The 20,185-nt window shown below is 38.9% G+C and overlaps 1 pseudogene; it reads right to left on the reverse strand.

Annotated features, from left to right (window-relative positions):
- LOC147917064 (cadherin-related family member 3-like) overlaps positions 1 to 19,441 on the reverse strand; it is a 63,305-nt pseudogene extending 43,864 nt beyond the window's left edge.
- Positions 19,442 to 20,185: the final 744 nt, after the last annotated feature.

A 20,185-nucleotide genomic window follows, 5' to 3' on the forward strand; every position in this document is an offset into this window, starting at 1 on the left:
GGGTGAAGACATAGTGACAGAACAACTCAATGTTACTGTTTACAGAGGAAAAGAAGGAAGGGAAAGGAAGAGAAAGGAAGCGAAGGCTAACAGGGAGCCCTGGCAGCTTTCAACATTGAAGGTCCAAAGAGGAGGATGAACCAGGGAAGAAAGTAAGAGTAGTCAGAAAGGTAGGAGAAAAACCAAGAGTTTATTATCAGAGAAGAATACTGACAGTATCTAATATTTATTGAGTGCTATCTTCCAAGCACTATTCTAAGCCCTTTGTACGTGTGACCTCATTGAATCTTCATAATAGCCCAGAGGTAGATCCTATTATTAACCCCGTTACAAATAAAGAAACTGAGGCACAGAGAGGTTAAGAGTTGCCTAAGGTCACAAAGCCAGAAAGTGGCAAAGCCTAAACTTTAACCTAAGCTATCTGACATTAGAATCTGAGCTCTGATATATTGTGTCTAATTTGGTAGTTTGACCCAAGGTAATAATTTCTTGAAGGAAATTAGTACAGAAGTATGATCTGGGCTAAATATCCTCTATATAACAAAATACTCTGTGATTTTTTTCAAGCACAGATGTTGGCTAATCACTGATCGCCTATAAAACCTTTTTATAGGAGAGATACATTTTCAAGAAAATATTTTCAAACTATAAACACATATATGATTCTAGGCTAAACATTCACTATGTTAGTGTAACCTTGCAGTGCAGTCCTAGGGCCGTGCAGAAAGTAACAGCGCCTCACCCTGAGCATTTTCTTCAACAGAAACGTGATGAGAGTTAAGCTTGCCCTTGAAAGCCTCGGAGTTTCACATGAGATCCTTTTACTTTCTTCCAGAGTATTAGGTCACTCTCTTACATTCACTTTATAAACAACAGGGATAGTTTGTTACCTATACACTTACACTGGACTATTAGAGCCCTCATTCTTCCTAGAACAAAGCCTTATTAACCACATCTAGTATTTTGTCCCAATGGCTAGCTAAAGTTAGGGACCTCTATGCAAACGTTCATTTTAGTAGTATCTTTGCTGGCTGAACCTAGACTCAGCCTCAGAATCCTTCTTAACACACCTGAGAGCCTCTATCCATCAGTTAGAGGGGGTATGCAAGTTAAAACTGATGTGTCGTCCCTGACTGAGCCAGATGTTCCTGGCGGACTTATCCTGTTGTTTATTGTTCACCTGTAGCAGTTACAGCATCTGAAAGCTAACTTTACAAACCGTTTTGCAATGTTCCTCAGCATGTGGCTCATGGATCAGCTACACATTAAAAACTTTCACTCGCGAGTTAATTGTTGAAGCTGGATAATTCAGTGCAAATTCATTATACTATTCTACTTGTATATCTGTATGAAATTTCCATAAATATTTACTAGATATGCAGACCTACTTGATTCCGAGTACCTAGGGTAGAGAGGCCTGGGAATGTGAATTTTTAACTGGCCGACCAGCGTGATTCTTTTATTTACTTATTTATTTTTTTGTGAGGAAGATCAGCTCTGAGCTAACATCCATGCCAATCCTCCTCTTTTTGCTGAAGAAGTCTGGCCCTGAGCTAACATCCAAGCCGATCTTCATCCACTTTATGCGGGACGCCACCACAGCATGGCTGGATCAGAACCCGTGCAGCCAGCAGTGGAGCATACGCACTTAACCGCTACGCCATGGGCTGGCCACCAGTGTGATTCTTTTTTTTTTTTTTTTTCTTTTTTTTGTGAGGAAGATCAGCTCTGAGCTAACACCTGCCAATCCTCCTCTTTTTGCTGAGGAAGACTGGCCCTGGGCTAACATCCATGCCCATCTTCCTCTGCTTTATATGGGATGCCGCCACAGCATGGCTTGACAAGTGGTGTGTCTGTGCGCGCCCGGGATCCGAACCTGCCAACCCCAGGCCGCCTCAGTGGAGCACGCGCACTTAACCGCTTGTGCCACCAGACTGGCCCCAGCGTGATTCTTTTAAAGTGATTCTCAACCTTGGCTGTACAATAGATTCACCTGGGGAGCTTTAAACTGCCAATGTCCAGACCACATCCAGACTAAGGAAATCAGAATCTGCAGGTATGACCTGGGCATCTATATTTTTTGAAACTCTTTGGATAATTTCACAGTGCCGTCAAGTCTGAGATCTATTGATATCGCTCATCCTACCTTTTCGTACATATCAATCCAGTACTGTAGTCTATTTAGGTCCTACGTTTTTCATGGATCGGAGTAGACTAGCGTCATTCATTCTTTCACAGGTTCCCACCTGATGGATTAACTCTGCATGATTTAAAGCCTGGTTTGTATAGATGCTCCTGCAGCCTGGTGGACTTAGGTCTGTCTTGGGGGTTTCCCAGAAGCAGATTCTGAGATGAAAATTTTTGTGCAAGTGATTTATTAAGTGCTCCAGGAAAACTAGGGTGGAAGTAAGGGGATCAGGACAGGGAAGGGGAGAAAGCCCAACAAAAGTGCGACCTCAGAGCCCCAAGAGGCAGTTCCATCCCGATCCCACAGGAGAGCTCGCTGTGCACCTGATGCCTCAGAGTTGTCCCCACCCAAGGAAAAGGAGATGGGGCTCTCCTGCTGCTCGCCTCCCATTCAGTGGTTCAGGGCTATCCCAGGGAGACGTCAACTTCCAGGCACTTCCTGCCCTTTGAAGTGCAAGAAAAGCCCCAGGATAGTCCTCCTTTTGCTGAAGGAAGCAGGGAACACCTCACAGACAGAGCACAAAGATACCCATGGGGATCTTGGAAGACCATGGATATTGTCCCCTACAGTCTCCAAAACTTTCTCTGTTATAACCGCTGAAACAATTGTTTGGCTGAATCATGCTAGAACGCAGTTAGTTACCACATTAAGAAACCAGTCACCTTATATGTGAGTAACATTTAACTCTGTCCCATATTCTTTGATAACTCCGATAGCCAGTAGGCTTCATTTCAACTCTGAATTGATTTGTAAGGGCTACCCAGAGCATTACATTGGGAAAGACTATGAGCTCAGCATGGAAAAGTGCCACATTCAATTAGTGATGCCCACCACAAGCCATAGAGAAGGCAATCACAGTACTGTCAGAGAACTGGAGGTTTAGGAGACTACCAGAACTCCAGGGGAGCTTTACAAAGTTCTGACGCCTGGGCCCCGCCTCCAGAGATTCTGATTTAGTCTGAGAAGGGGCCCTGGCATCTGTATTTTGTTAAAGCATGTGTTAAAGGTGATTCTATTATTGCAGCAAAGGTAAAGACCACAGAATATTCAACATGAATTGCCATTCTATTTTCCAGTTGTCCCAGAAAATGTTTTCAGGCATACTTTCAAATAATGAAATAAATCCTCCAAAATAAATTTTATTTATAATTCCTTTCTTAGTCTTATAAAAATGTCTTTTCAAACATGAACAGCAGAACATCTTTGTTCGTCTTGCCATATACCTTCAATATGGTGTCGACTTTGAACACGCTGGTCGTTGCCAAATCGCCATTGGCTATGTGTGAATAGACTTAAATTATTGATTTCTTTTCACACATCCTTCGAATGATTACACTTCTATTTGCATATCTTTGTAAAACGATAACCTTTATCTATAGAAAACATTGCCAAAATGTATACATTTGCAATTTGTAAGGTAAAAAACAATAATTTATAGTGTGATTGTTCAGTGTTACTGCTTGTTACGAGATGATTTAGCAGTAGCATGACTACTGGCTTAAGTATGTTACAAACTTGCATGCCATCTTGTGGAGGATGGCGCAAGTTGTGCAATTATGAAGTAAATACTCCTCCAAAAATATTTATTAAAAACAGGACTGTGGTTTTCTCCAAACATCTGCCTTTCATGTGGAGAATTAAAGATTTTTTTCTAGGTAATTAAAGCTTTTCTTAAATCACTTTTCCCCCAATTATATACTACTTCAAGCAAAATTGTTCTTTAGCTTGAATAACCCAGATAATTGCCTCAATTCTCAAATTCGCTTGGCTAGTATATGCCCAAACTAAATATTTAATCACATACCAGAACTTTCCAAGAATGTCATAATGTATGATTCAAACCTTCGCCCCCTTTCTCTTGGTGTCACAAAGAGATGAAATTTTAAGGTGAGGTTAGGGTAGAAGACCAGGCAGCCCACTGAGAACAACTCAGAAATGAATCTTTCAGATAAATACCCAGAAGTGAAATTGCTGAATCATATGGTAACTCTTTTTAATTTTTTGAGGAAACTCCATACTGTTTCCCACAGCAGTTGCATCGTTGTGCATTCCCATCAACAGTGTACAGCTTTTCCAATTTCTCCACATCCTTGCCAGCACCTGCTGTCTTTTGTTCTTTTGATAATAACCATCCTGATAAGTATGAGGTGTTATCTCATTGTGATTTTGACTTGCATTTCCCTGATGATTAGTGACATTGAGCATTTTTTTCATATACCTTTTGGCCATTTGTATGTCCCCTTTGGAGAAATGTCTGTTCAAGTCCTTAGCCCATTTTTTAGTTGGGCTATTAGTTTTTTGTCATTGAGTTGTAGGAGTTCCTTACATATCTTGGAGATTAGCCTCTTATCAGATATATGGTTTGCAAATATTTTCTCCCATTCTGTCGCTTGCCCTTCACTCTGTTGATGGTTTCCTTTGCTGTGCAGAAGATTTTTAGTTTGATGTAGTCCCACTTGTCTATTTTTGCTTTTGTTGCCCATGCTTTTGGTGTCATATCCATGAAATCATTGCCAACACCAATGTCATGAAGTTTTTCTCCTATCTTTTCTTCTAGCAGTTTTACAGTTTCAGTCTTCCATCTAAGTCTTTAATCCCTTTTGAGTTGATTTTTGCGTATGGTGTAAGATAAGAATCCAATTCCATTCTTTCACATGTGAATATCCAGTTTTCCCAGCGTCATTTCTTGGAGACTATTCTTTCCCCACTGTGTATTCTTGGTACCCTTGTTGAAGATCAGTTGACTATATATGCATAGACTTCTGGGCTGTCTCTTCTGTTCTGTTGGGCTATATGTCTGTCTTTATGCCAGTACCATATTGTTGTGATTTTCTTTGTAATGAATTTTGAAATCCATAAGTGTGATGCTTCCAGCTTTCTTCTTCTTTCTCAAGATTGTTTTGGCTATTCGTCGTCTTTTGTGGTTCCATATGAATTTTAGAATTACTTTTTCTATTTCTGTAAAAAATGCCATTGGGATTTTGATAGGGATCGCATTGAATCTGTAGAATTGAAATCAGGATCTCGAAGAGATATTAGCCCTCCCAAATTGCAGCATTATTCATAATAGCCAAGATGTAAAAACAACCTAAATGTCCACTGACAGGTGACTAGATTTTTTAAATCTTATATATGCAGACAATGGAATATTATGCAGTCTTTAAAAAGAAGGAAATCCTGCAATACGCAACAACATGGATGAATCTTGAGGGCATTATGCTAAGTGAAATAAGCCAGTCGCAGAAGGACAAATACTGCATGATTCCACTTAGGTATCTAAAATAGTCAAACTCATAAAAGCAGAGAGCAGAATGGTAGTTTCCAGGGACAGGCAGGAGGGAGAAATAGGGAATTGCTAATCAATGGGTTTAAAGCTTCAGTAATGCAAGCTGAATAAGTTCTAGAGATCTATTGTCCAATCGTGTGCTGATGGTATTTATTGTCTATATTATATATATATAGTATATATTATCGTGCCTATATATTGTATTGTACACTTAAAAATCTGTTAAGAGAGTACATCTCATATTAAGTGTTCTTATCACAAGAAAACTAAAATTTAAATTTAAAAAAATGAAATGAATCTTTCAAGTTATCCTACAAAAATTTCCTGAGAGTCTCCCATGAATTAAGAATAAGACCACTGCCTATTTATGTGAAGGAAAGACACAAATGCAGATAATGCAATTCTAAAAAAGCATCGATATGTCTATACTACCACAAACCAATTAGGTAAAAATAAGTCATTCCCTTGCTCTATTAATTGACACTGAGCAGCCAAAAAAGTTAGTTTTTCTATTAGGAACAAAAGGTTTCCTTTTAATGAATTTGGGCAAGGATTTGTGTAGGTGAAGTGAAGTGATATTAATTTCTGACTAACTTTTTGAATATGAACAGAACATTTTTGTGTGTTTTGTCTTGTTTTGTTGGACCTTCAAGACAGCTATTGACTATGAACAGGATATTCAATGAATGAAGATTCATTGCTGAATCTTCATTTTCATTCTGTAAATAGACTTAAATTATGGATTCCTGTGTAGTGGCTCCTGGGATGGTTGCCCCTCCCCAACCTTTTTACACTGACCACAGCAGGTTTTAAGGGAGCCATGAAGAGCCCTTCCTGCTCCCAGTAAGATGGTCACCCTTATTTTCCCCTCAGCAACAATGACTGCATCAATGATATAAACTTCCTAAGACACCAATCTCAAGCAGTTGTTATAATCAGTGCAGATTATCCACATCTTGTCCCTTTAAGAGACCATCAGGACATGTCCCATCATAGCTTACATACTTCAGTCACCCCAGAAGTTCAATCCGTATCACCACGACAATGCTCATCCCACCCAACACTCCCAAACCCTCTCAACATGCCCTCAAAAATTCTCTCTTCCGCTCTTGGAGGTAGCAAATTCATGCCTTCTCCTCTTTCCTCAAATCTCCAGCACTCCCCACAGCATCTTCCCTCTCCCCACTCTCTGCTGCTTGCCTTGTTTCCTATTTCACTGAGAAAAATAGAAGCAGTCAAAAGAAAACATCCACTGGCCACTCTGTTTAAAATCATTGATTATCATTTTAAAAATTCCTTATAGAATTCCTTCTTCCCTTCCCTACTTGGTTTTGCCCCATAACACTTGGCAGCATCTGATATGCTGAAATATACATATAGCCTATCTTCCTCCCTCTAGAGTATAAGCTCCACGAAGGCAGGGACTTTTGTCTGTTTTCTTCACTGGGGAAGCCCCACTTCCTAGAACAGTGCTTGGCACTAGTAAGTGCTCAAAAAATAATTGTTGGGTGGGCAAGAGAATGAACATGCAACCACAATTTCTACCAACATTTTTGCATACATCCTCTTCTACCTTGTATTCCTGCCTGTTTCTACAGATGAACAAGCTGTGCTTCTAATGTCAAGCTCTCCACCCATGCACTGAATGACATCACCCACTGCCTACTAAAAGCCATCACTTCAGCAATTGTTGCCACTATCTCCTGCATTATGAATTTTCTCCTCTAAACTGGATTATTACCATCAGCATGAAACATGCCTCCATATTTCTCATCCATCAAAAATGAAAATTTCCCTTGATTCTATATCCTCCTCGAGATTCTGTCCAATTTCTCAGCTCTGCTTTTTAGGAAAACTCTTTGAAAGTTGTCTCTGCTCATTGTTCCTACTTTCCTCACCTCTAATTGTCTTGAAGCTTCTCCAATCAGACTTTCATTCTCGCTACTCCACTGAACTGCTCCCCTTGTCAAGGTCACCACAGATCTCCATTCATTCACTCATTGACCATCTGCTCGAGTGCCAGGCACTTATCTGACTTCTAGCAGTTAACATAGCGCCACCATCAGTGGTCAGTAATCGCGGTTCTCATCTGCCTCAACAGCTCAGCAGCTCTCCGTCAGGCCCTGCTTCTTGAAACACATCTTCCTGTGCTTCCGGGAGACAATCCACTCTCCTGATTTTCCTTCCTCCTTAGTCCCGCTTAGCTTCATTTTCTCAATCCTCTTCCTCTAACTTCCAAGTCTTGGGGCACGCCGAGACTCAAATCTTGAACTTCTTCTGTTTTCTTTTACATTCACACTTACTCCCTAGGTAATCTCATTTAGTCCCGAGCTATAAATACTATGTACAAGCTGGTGATTCCAAACCGATGTTCCAGCCCCCATGTCTTAGCTGAGCTCCAAATATTTTAATCTAGCTGCGTATTCTTCCTGGATATCTAACTGGCTTCTCGATCTCAACAGGTCCAAAACAGAGCACTTGGTTTTCCTTCTCTACCCCACTCCTCTTCAACAACTCGCTCCAGTTAAAAACCTAGAAACTATCTTGATTCCTCTCTTTCCTTTACACTCTACATCCAATTTGTCTACAAGTCTGTCAACATTACCTTTAAAATATATGCAAATTGCCATTTTAGGAGTGAAGGGTACTATGCCCGTAACTTACTTTAAAATGCATAAATAAAATAGGAGGAATTGATGGATGAATACAAGGATGGATAACTGTGTGATGATATAGCTATTGTAAAATAACAACTATAGAACCTAGTGTTGGGTATATGGGTGTTCACTCTTTCAATTTTTCAGCTTTTTCAACTTTCCTATATGTTTGAAATTTTTCATAATAAAATGTTGGAGAAACAAATTTGTAAAATCCAATGACTTCTCACCACCCCAACTGCCACCGTCCTAGACCAAGCCACTATCATCTCTCACCTAGACTATTGCAACCTCTTCTAAATGGTCTCCCTGCTTCCAGTCTTGCCTCTTCACGGTCAATTTTTTCACACAAAAGCCAGCATGATCTTTTAAAAATGTAAACAATATCATTTATTCTCCTACCCAAAAACTTCCAAGGAAATCCCACATGAATCAAAACAAAATCCACAGTCCTTACCAATATTTAAAAGGACCTATGTAATTTGATTGCGGCTACATCTCCAGCATCATCTTTCTAACTCTCCCTCTCACTCTGCTTTTTAGTGTCATTGTTTCTTTGTACAGACAGTCTCCGACTTACTATAGTTCGACTTCACGATTTTTTGACACTATGATGGTGCAAAAGCAATATGCATTCAGTAGAAATCATACTTCAAATTTTGAATTTTGACCTTTTCACGGGCTAGTGATATGTGGTACAATACTCTCTTGTGATGCTAGGCAGTGAGCCGCAGCTCCCAGTCAGCCATATGATCACGAGGGTAAACAACCAATACACTTACAACCATTCTGTCCCCGTACAACCATTCTGTTTTTCACTTTCAGTACAGTGTTCAATAAATTACACGAGACATTCAACACTTTATTATGAAATAGGCTTTTTGTTTGATGATTTTGCCCAATTGTGGGGCAATGTAAGTGTTCTGAGCACGTTTAAGGTTAGGCTTAAGCTATAGGCTAAGCTATGATGTTTCGTAGGTTAAGTGTATTAAATGCATTTAAACTTACAATAGGGTTTATTGGGAAGTAACCCCATTGTGAGTCAAGGAAGATCCATAGTTCCTTAAATATGCTAAGCCTGTTTCTGCCTCAGAGCCTTTGCACTTGCTGTTTTATTATTCAACCCAAAATATATGCATGCTTTCGTCCCTCACTTCATTCAGGTCTGATCAAATGTCCCCTCCTCAGAAAGGACTTTCCTAACCACCATATACACAATAATACACACAATCATCCCTTCTTCTCATCACTCTCTTTCTGTTTCATGCTTTATTTTTTTTTCCACATCGTTTACTATCTGACATTATATCATTTATTTGTATATCTGGTTGTTGTCAATTTTCCTCACTAGATTGTAAACTCCATGAGTTCACATGCCTTATTCAATGTTTATTCAGTGTTGTATTCTCAGCACCTAGAATAGTATTCACAGAATAGGCACTCAAGAACTATTCATCCAATGGATAAATTGAAGTTTCAAGACAGTTCTAACTGCTTTGCTGTAAATATGTTTTTAAATGTTTGAAAGTTCTATTCCATACCAAAATATTTTAAGCTATTTTCTTGGAAAATATTTTATCTTGTAGCCTTCCCCATTGATTTTAAGTTTTATTTATTGAGCACTTTATAAATACCTGATTACTGTTGTGAACAAAACATACCCGATTCCTGCTTTTACGGAGCTTCTGGTTTCATGCGAGAGGCTTTTTTTAATGATGACAAAGTATGATTAGTGTTATAAAAAGGCAAGAAGAAATTATTTTTTTTGCCAAACAATAACCCACACTAAAAGTCAATTGTTCGAAACCGTTTCTACTTCTATAAATGTTTTCAGGGGAACATAATTTTAATATTGACCAACATGAACTAAATGAGAAGGGATTTTGAAATTTTCAAATTATAAACAGGCTCTGTCTACACAGAATTAAGTTAAGGAAGATGTGACAAGTTTTGATAGTCTGACTCAATACAGTCTCACTTACAGTAAGCAGCATTTGGTTTTGGACTGCAGAGCATCCATTCAGGTACTTATAACAACAGGTCTTTGCTGAACCAATCTCCCTCATTCTCAGTGCCTGTGGTGTTGCAGTCCAATCCCCTCCCACCTAAAATTCCTGGTAGGACATGTGACACAGGCCTAAGCCAATCAATGCATTATATTCTACCTTGCCACAGTGATTGGTTAAGGGCTAGCACATGAACCAATCAGAGCCATCAAGATGCCCTAAACTCTTGGGGAGGGAGCTTTAGATGGGTCTGAAACTGTTAGGCTGTAGGGACTCAAATTCCTGCCATCTATTTGTTACAAATGGAAGACAGAGAAGACTGAAGTTCACGGGTCCTCTAATAAACCTGCTTACATCATGTCCTGCTTACACCACGTGAATCCAGAATTCAGCTGTTGTGCTGGAAACCCAGTCTTTTCAGTTATTGCAGCCACAGATCTCGTTTGGGTCAAGTTTTCTCTTAGTTGTAAGATACATACTTTCTGAGTGATCAAGGCTCACAAAAGGAAGAAACAGACTCCTATTTATTAATTCTGTCTGCAAAATATGTACAGAAATGACGTGACCTAATACTTCCAACAGTTGGGTACATTTTACTTATTTGGTGTGTTCCCCCCCCACACACACACACACACATGAAAGTTACAGAAATTGAAAATGTAGATGCTATTCAAAGGACAACGTGGGCCTTTTCCCTAAAATGATTATACTTAAAAACAATCTATTAAAACCAGAATTGCCACCCCAAATTATAAAGCAAAATTAACATATTCTGGTTTCTAACTCAATAGACTCACTCTTTTTCTCCCCTTTAATGTTTGTTTTACAGCTGAGTTATAAAATAGGAGTATATAGTTAAAATCCTCAGATCCATAATTATAAGCTCTACTACAGTAGAATTGTTGAGTCTTTTGATGATTCCATCACTAATTATGCCTCTTAGAATTTCCAAATATCACTTCACCATAAAAATCTGATCACTGTCAGCCTTCAGTCAATATAGTTGACTGAATAGAAAATACTGTTTATTTCCATATATAATCTGGGGCCTACATTGGTTCATCGCACTTATTTTATCAAAGAGGGAAAAATAATGAAACCATAGAAACAGAGTTCTATTTGTCAGTAAATGGTGTATCTTTTTACCTTTCAAGAGCTACCTTGAAACTTTCAGAAATTATTCTTTATTGGAATTTTTAAAAATCTTTCCAAAATGTTATTAGAATCCTGGTTTAACTGATTATTTCCTTACCCTATTATATAATGCCCCAAAGAAAGTAAATGTTTATTAATGAAATGACAATATATATCTAAGATCTATATTCTAAGATTTGTCACTAACTTTGGGAGAACTTTAATGAGATATTTACATTGAAATGGATATATTAAACCTTATTTCATGAAAATAGCACTATTCCATCCCAATTTCATCCTTCCTACCCTCCACCCCACTCTCATCCCTCCCCACTGTCCCGCCATGTTGCTTGTCCTCAAGGCTTGGGCTAATTTTTCCAAGTGCTAATTAACTGTTTTGATAGACACGATAAGGCACAACACACGAGTTTGAAAGATGACTTTTAGGAAATAAGTTTATTTCACCATTAAAAAAGGAAAAGACAAGATACACATTGAGCAAGATAACTCCCTCCCCCCACTTCTTGTTCACAACAGTGAAAGGCATCTACACTGCCTCAAGAAGTAGGATTCTTAAAGCAGAAGTGAACTGAGATAATGTATTTAGGCTTCCAAATCTGACTTTCAATGTAATAATAATAGAGAAAGCCCCATGCTACCCCCTCACCACACTACTCCCACCACCACCTTGTTAACCAGGAAGAAGATTAAGAAGGTCACATGGATAGTGGTGGGTGGGGTTTGTAATATGGACATGGTGTGACAGGGAATGCTGGAGTAGAGCTGAGACCCAGGAAGGCGAGGGAAGAGCTCTATGGGGAGGAGTAGGGTCAGCCTCAAGTCACCAGGGATCTCATTACAGCAGTGTGGGAAGAGGATTGAGTCTTCTGTCTGCAGCCATTTTTTAATCATTCCATTGCTGATTTGCGCTTTCTGGATATTCCCTAGCTGCCCACTCTCCACTTTTTGTTTGAAATTAATACAGCCACTCCAGCTTTCCTTGGATTGATATTAATAGGGTATATCTTTCTCCATCCCTTTACTTTTTAACTTATTTGAGTTTTTATATTTAAAGTAAGTTTCTTGCAGATAACATATAGTTGGGCCTCATTTTTTTTTTTAATCCAGCCTGACAATCGCTGTCTTTGAATTGGTGCATTTAGACCATTTGTATTAGCTGAATTATCTACCATGTTTGTAACTGTTTTGTATTCATTGCATTTACCCTTTGTTTTTTCCTTCTTTGTTTGTTTTAATTGAATGTTTTATCTCATCTCTTAGCATATCAATTTTACATCTTTTTAAATTTTTTTTAGTTATTGTCTCAAAGTTTCCATTATACATTTTTAACTAATCTAAGTGTAGCTTCAAGTAACACTATATTGCTTTATAGGTAGTGTAGGTATCTTATGACAGAGTATCCCCAATTCCTCCCTCCTGTCACTTATGATTTTGCTGTCATTCCTTTCACTTATCAACATGCTATAATCTTCCAATATATTATTGGAAGATTACTATTAAATAAAGTTACATTTTAGAAATTAAAAGTAAAAATATTATTTTACCTTCATTTATTTCTTCTCCCATGCTCTCCTTTTCTTTATGTAGATTTGAGTTTCTGACCCATATAATTTTCCTTCTTGCTTATGAACTTCCTCTAATATTTCTTGCAGGTCAGGTATGCTGGTAATGAATTTCTTCAGTTTTTGTTTGTCTGAGAAAGTCTTTATTTTTCCTTTGCTTTTGAGAGATAATTTCACTGGATATAGACTCCTTGGTTGGTTTTTTTTCTTTCAACACTTTAAATATTTCATTCCACTCTCTTTTTTTTTTTTAACTTTTTTCTTTTTTAAGCCTTCAGTGCATGGTTGTATATCCTAGTTGTTAGTTTGTCTTGTTTTGTTTCAGTTCTCTATGTGAACCACCACTACAGTATGACAAATGACAGACAGGTGGTGTGGTTCCACAACTGGGAAACACACCCAGCCCACAGTGGTGAGAGCACCGAATCTCAACCAGTAGACCACCAGGACTGGCTCTCATTCCACTCTCTTCTTACTTGCTTGGCTTCTTATGAGAAGTCTGTGTCTTTCTTATCCTTGTTCCTTCATAGGTAAGGTGTTTTTTTCCCTATGTCTTCTCTCAAGATATTCTCCGTCTTTGGTTCTCTCAACCTTGAATATTTGCCTAGGTCCATGTGTGTGTATATCCCAGATGAGATGAGGCTCAGGAAAATTCTTTTTCCCTGGTGAGTAGGTCTTTGTTATGGAGAAGGCTCTGGGTTTATTTCACAATGATTCTCTTCTCTCTGTCTCCCAGAGACACAAGGTGATCTTTCTTGGATCTTCACTGTGAGAACCTAATAAAGTTCTTGGTCGTAAAACCTATGAAAGTGCAGGGCCCCCCTAAGACTGTGGCACCCAGCAGTTTCTCACTCTTATACTAGTCCACACTCAGCCTCCAGCAATTCATCAAAACTACCATGTAAGTCTTTATACCAGTTTATGGCTCTAGCAGTTTTTGCTCCAGGTAAGCAGATCCTTCTGTGACTCTCTGGATTCACCTGTCTCTCTGGATTTTGGAGTGCTGGTTTGCCCTTGATGTGTCCAGGAAAAGTCATTGATCTTCAGTTTGTACAGGATGAGAAGTCCCACTTTTTCTACATCTCAGATCACTCTCTGAGCCAGAGTGTCAAGGATCTTTAAACATGTACAGCAGCAATGGTGGTGCAGCTTGAAAGTCTTAGTCTAGGAACTTAAACTGGGTCTAGATATGGAAGAAATCTGCTCTTGTTACACTAATTACTATGGGCCAGGTCCTCACCTGGAATTTCATCTTTCATCAATTTAAACCTCCCACAGATATGTCAGGTTATATCAATCTCACAGCAGGATCTAGTATAATCTTTCTACTCTGTGGAATGCTAGTTAGGCATTACATGGAATGTTAACAGGTATCATGTTTTATTTAAAAAGTGCTATGACCCAAGTGTCCATCAACAGATGATTGGCTAAAGAAGATGTGGTATATATATACAATGGAACACTACTCAGCCATACAAAAAGAGAAAATCGTCCCCTTTGCAACAACATGGATGGACCTGGAGGGTATATGTTAAGTGAAATAAGCCAGACAGAGAAAGACAAACACTGTATGACCTCTCTCATATGTGGAACATAAACTAACACATGGACAGAGAGAACAGTTTGGTGGTTACAAGGGGGAAGGCAGTTGGGGGGTGCGCACAAGGGGTGAAGGGGTGTGTTTATATGGTTACTGACAAATAACAATGTACAACTGGAATCTCACGATGTTATAAACTATTATGACATCAGTAAGAAAAAGATATTAAAAAAGTGCTATGGACAAATAATTAGAACAAATCTGACTAAACAAACATCTCTCTATTAGAGAACTCCTCAGGGCATTTAATATGCTGCGTATTGTGAATTCAGAGGAGCCATATGTAGACATCATTTCCCAAAATCATCTGATCACAGAATCTCTTCTTTTTCTCATGGAGCATCTGGTGGAACTTACGTTTTGCGGAAGACAATTTGGGAATTGTTGGTATAATAGGAAACATATAGGCTTTAGAGAAAAATGGACAGAGGTGTGGATCTCAACTCCATTACTTATGCTTTAGGCAAATTGCTTGATCTCTGTTAGCCTAGTGTTCCTCATCTGTAAATGAAAGACACAATACTCTAGTTTATTGATCTATTAGTTAATATCATAGTAGACAATAGCACCTACTTCAGGGATTAAATGGGGATTCAATATATAAAGTATGTGCCCGTCACATGATAAACACTTAATGGTTATTAGTATCATTATTATTATCATCATATATCAGGCTTCAAAACAGTGGTGAGCTCTTCCCCAGATTAGAAGCAGTTTTCCTTTGAATCAATACGAAGGTTCAAACAAATGAAAGTTGTTGCCCAGTCATGAGTACTTGAATAACACATCTGGTCTGATCTACTGTGTCAGAAGGATGTGTGTAGGAGTGTGTCTAAATGTAAGTCTCCACAGCCTATGTCAACACTGAAATCTCATTCCATGTTTGGTAAAATTCACAAAGAACATTGCATGAGCCTTCCAAATATGGCCCAGGAACCAATTCTTTTCTGAGAAAAGTATAGGGACAGGGCCAAAAGCATTTAATCTGTATGAACAAGCATTTGGGAGTCCTTCATTTGAAATGAATTACTTGCGTTAATTGGCTAGTAAGTCATTGTGATTGCGTGTTAGAGTCACAGCTAAACTCTGTTGGACTGTGATGTGTTTTCCACCCTAAAATGTCAACATGGTGGGTGAGCTGCCATGGAGAACACCAAGGAAGCAATTGCGATATGATATCTGATTCCCATGTGGCTAGAATTGCTCAGTGCTGGATTCAATACTATAATCTTGAACATGTTGATCTGGAGCAATATGCATGATTAGGTGGTTTAATTGCATGTTGTAAAGGAAGCTGTGACCTTTCCAGTCCCATCCTGGATGTGGTATTGTTCTGTTGGGAGGAGGATGAGACAAATGTATGTGGGGGAGCTTGACAACAGCAGTGTTTCTTTTTGTTCTTACTTGAGTGTATTCAATGCTTTTAAAAACCATATGGACAATGCCTCAACTATTAGTGGCCATCTATTATTTAAAGAAAATTTTGTAAAATCACGTTGCTTTGAACAAAGATCTAGTAGCATTACCAGTAAATTGTACAGCATCGACATGTACAATTCTCTAATTTTTAGCCAATTTGGGAAACTAATACAACATTAAAAATTAAAAACATGATATTCTTGTCTAGTAATCCATTAGCCAAAAATGTTACAGCTTAATAATGCTGTAACCATTCCATATGGCATCAAAAATTAAGACAGTAATATAAATCCTATCATTTGCAAGATATTTTACAGTTTAAAAAAGTACTTTCAAGTTTATTATAATATGAGAAAAAGTAATATGAAAGAAGACGAAGCAGATATCCTTTTCCCAATTTTACAGTTGAAACGGAAAAGTAGAAATGTTAAGTGACTTGCAGCAGTAAAGTTAGGATTTAAATCCAGGCCTCTTGGCACCAAGTCCATAGTTTCCTCCTCCTCCCATGGTATCTCCAACTGGAAGACACCTCTTCTGAAAATAAGTGCATGCCTGGGGCATTATAAAGCCTGAGGATGAGACTCAAAGTTTTGAAATACAAATTAATTCTGTCAGAGAGCTGTATTGTTTCTCGACATTGTGTGCAGCCAAGATCCCCAAGAACAAAATGAAATGGCTTGGCATCTTTTGTCAAGTTACCTAAGGATTAGGCTGGGCCTGCCTACACAGCATGGAATGCACTAGAAGGGAAGCTATTACTCAGGCAACACAGCCTTCAATCATTTTCACCTGAAATGTCCTAATAATTGAGGCAAGAGGTATGTTTGGAACCTGAATTGTGGGTATAATTGACCTGATTATCTCCATGGCTCTATTTGTGAATGTATGCACACATACAACCACCAGGCACTGATATTCTCTGCCCCAAACCATAAATTACTTCCAAAACAGCATCCTCTGGATCCCTGGCCGCTGCTTCATAAATGACTGTGCCCGGGGCAGTGTCTTCTAGGACATAAATCTCAGTAACTGCCAGAAAATGTATAATAGATATGCTTAATTGAGTGTCACCATTAAAAGCCCAAAAACCCCTCAACCAATCCTGGATTTTAGATAAAACTTAAGGCATTATGCTTGCTCAGCACAAATGTTTTTATAGGGTGATTTCCAATAATCATAATAATCATAACAATAATAATAATAATAGACATCATTTGTCAAGTGTCTATCATGTGTCAGGTATAGAGCAGAGAGTTTTATAAATTTAAACAATAATGATGGTGAACATCTTCTGAGCGCTAAGCACTTAACATCATTGGTGATTTTATTATTATTTCCCTTTTACTAAGGTTTAGAAAGATGGAGTAACTGACTCAAGGTCACACAGGTAGTACATTAATATTGTCTGATTATTTTATTAATGTCTGTCTTTTCCTTAAGTTTGCCCTCTTTCTATCCATTTTCAAAACAGTGGGGACCACAAACTTGCAAAGTTGCTAGTAGAACCACTCTTCCAGGATCGGGAACACTGGGGCAGTGGAGGACCCCTCAGTGCCTGAGGGGAGGACTCACCCCTGGAGACGCTGCTGCACCATTTGGGCAAAGGGGCAGGATTTGTGTATAGCAAAGGTGTCCACAGAGCTGTTTGGACCATAGCCAGGACCCTGGCCTGGCCATCCCATAAGCAAATGCTCATAGAGAGTCCACAAGCAACCTAGCACCAGGCTGGCTATTTTAGGAGTCAGAAGTGCATGATTTGACCTTGGATCTGCCCTTGAGGAGTTTATCATCTGCTTGGGGAAAGGAATGGAAGGGACATTTATTCAGCACCTACTGTGTGCCTGGCACTATGTTAGGCATGTTAACACACTGTCTCAGGGGAGCTTCATCAAGAAAGTATTAATATATCAATTTAACCAATGAGGAAACTGAGGCTCAGACAGGATTAGTAACTCTCCCCAGTTAAAGGCCACTCCAGCATCTAAACCTCAAATGTTTATGTTTTTAGTAGAGAACATGGATCATCCACACGTAGGTATTAAACATTTGACTACGCAGAAAGAGACAGAGATGAGAAAGAGAGACAAGAGGGAGAGAAAGAGATTCATATGTAGTGACAATCAAAGAGAGAACAAAAAGGACATGGTTCCTGCCCTCACAAAGCTTCTAACTTAATGACATAGACACATCGTTAATTAAATAACCACAAATAAAGGAATAAATTTAGGGTAAAATAATCAAACAGATAAACGAATAATTTTTAACACTGAGCAAGTTTCTTCACCTAAGTCTGTTAACTCATCCATACAATGCGAATATGAATAGAACCTACCTCCTGTGGTATAAGCATTACACAAACGAATCCATCTGAAGCTCTTAGGACAGTGCCTGCTACACAGTTAGTGCCCGATAAGTGGCAGCTGTTCTTCATGCCTTTTGCTATCATTATTCTCCTTATCACTCATATAGCCATGACACTATGAGAGCACATAGGACACAGGGCACAGAGTCTCCATATACATATCCATTGGATCCTTCTTCCCCCAAGAGAAGAGCTCTCTGTACCTTGGTATCCCTGAGCAAGGGACCCAATGAAAATGGGCAGCTCATTCACATCTGCAGTCTGGATTAAAATGGTCTGAGATGCTGTTGCCCCTTGGTTGTCTTTGGTATAAATTATCAAGGAGTAGAGAGCCACCGTCTCAAAGTCCAGCTTGGGTAGTCCAGTGGGGAATAACTAAATTAAAAAAAAAAAAGTGTGGAATAATAGAGTTAATGACTGGCTTCATAAGGATAAGATCATAATATTTTAGATCTATAATCCCCAATATGAATCAGCATTTTTTTAAAAAAGACATAAAAATTTTATTTAAAATGTGAAAGCAAGGTGATTTGATTTATTATCCATTGGATTATAATTAATGGATTTATTATCCATTAATCCATTGATTAAATCTCCATGAACAGAGAATTCATGCATTTTATATCAAATGGTTTCCCTTTCATCCTTCTCACCTTTCCATGTTATTCTTTCTAACAACAAAATTTATTGAGTCACTCTCACAACTCTAATTTGTCAGGGATTATCCTAAGCACTTTACAAACATCTCATTCTATCCTTGCTATGGCAAGTGAGTACTATTAGTAGGTGCATTTTACAGATGCAGAAATTAAGGCCCGTAGAGGTTAAGCAGCTTGGCGAAATTTTCACAGATAGAAACACAATGGTTCTGGATCCCATCTGACTTCACACTCATGCTCTTAATCATATGCCTAAACTGCCTAGCACCTAAAAATGGACCAAAAGGAAGCATGAGAGCCTCTCTCGGCCCTCCCACATTGAGTCACCCCACATCTCCTTTTCTGGGTTTCCTTTGTGGTTTCACACTGGTGTTTGAACTGCTTTCTGCAAGGATCCCCTAAGGCTGAACATCAAGAGAACTGGATTCAAGTTCCTCCTGTAGTATGAAACGGCTCCATGGCCCTTCAGGTCTCTAACCTGGATTTCTTCACCCTCACACGAAAGCTGTGAGTGTTCTGTCGCTAATGTCCTTTCCATATCTGGCATGATGCGAGTAGGTTAGGAAATGTTTGTTTCTAAAGCTTTGTCACCGGTAAAGTAACAGAAAACAAAGATTTTATTGAGTAGCAAAACTTGTCTTACATGTTCCTTGTCAAGCCATGAATCCCTTGTCTATAACGGTGATGGGTTCTAAGGCAATACTAATAGTTTGCATGAATTGAGTACTTTCTATGTACCAACTGCAAGTGTTTAATAAGAATTACATCTTTAACCCTGAAAAAAAAAACAGCGTGATTGGTACTATTAGTATGCCCATTTTACAAATAACAGGAGCTTGGAGAAATCACTGAGCAAGGAACAGAAGCAGGATGTGAATCCAGGTTTGACACCAGACTCCATGCTCTTAACCGCACAGCTACACTGCTGATGAGCCTGCCTTCCCAGTAATAGCATTACTGACTCTCAGAAGAAAGGATCCTCATGCCAATTCACCAACCTCATACTAACAAGAGCTAACATTTTTTGAGCACTTTCTATGTGCCAGGCATTTCTCTCAGCTCTTTACCTCATGTAACCTTCAAAACCAACCTGTATTGTATTATTATCCCCATTTCACAGATGAGGCAACTGAAGCTTAGATTATATAATACAGCTAGGAAAGTCAGGCTGCAAGAAGAGGCAGAATCTGGACCTGACCCCTGCCAGTCTGCCCCAGGACCCTTGCACTGACCAACACTATGGCTGGCTGTTACACCTGGGTGTTTTTCTCCCACTGCTATGAGAAGTCAG

This window comes from Ceratotherium simum, chromosome 5 (assembly GCF_057802395.1).
Source record: "Ceratotherium simum simum isolate JZ-2026a chromosome 5, ASM5780239v1, whole genome shotgun sequence".
NCBI lineage: Eukaryota > Metazoa > Chordata > Mammalia > Perissodactyla > Rhinocerotidae > Ceratotherium > Ceratotherium simum.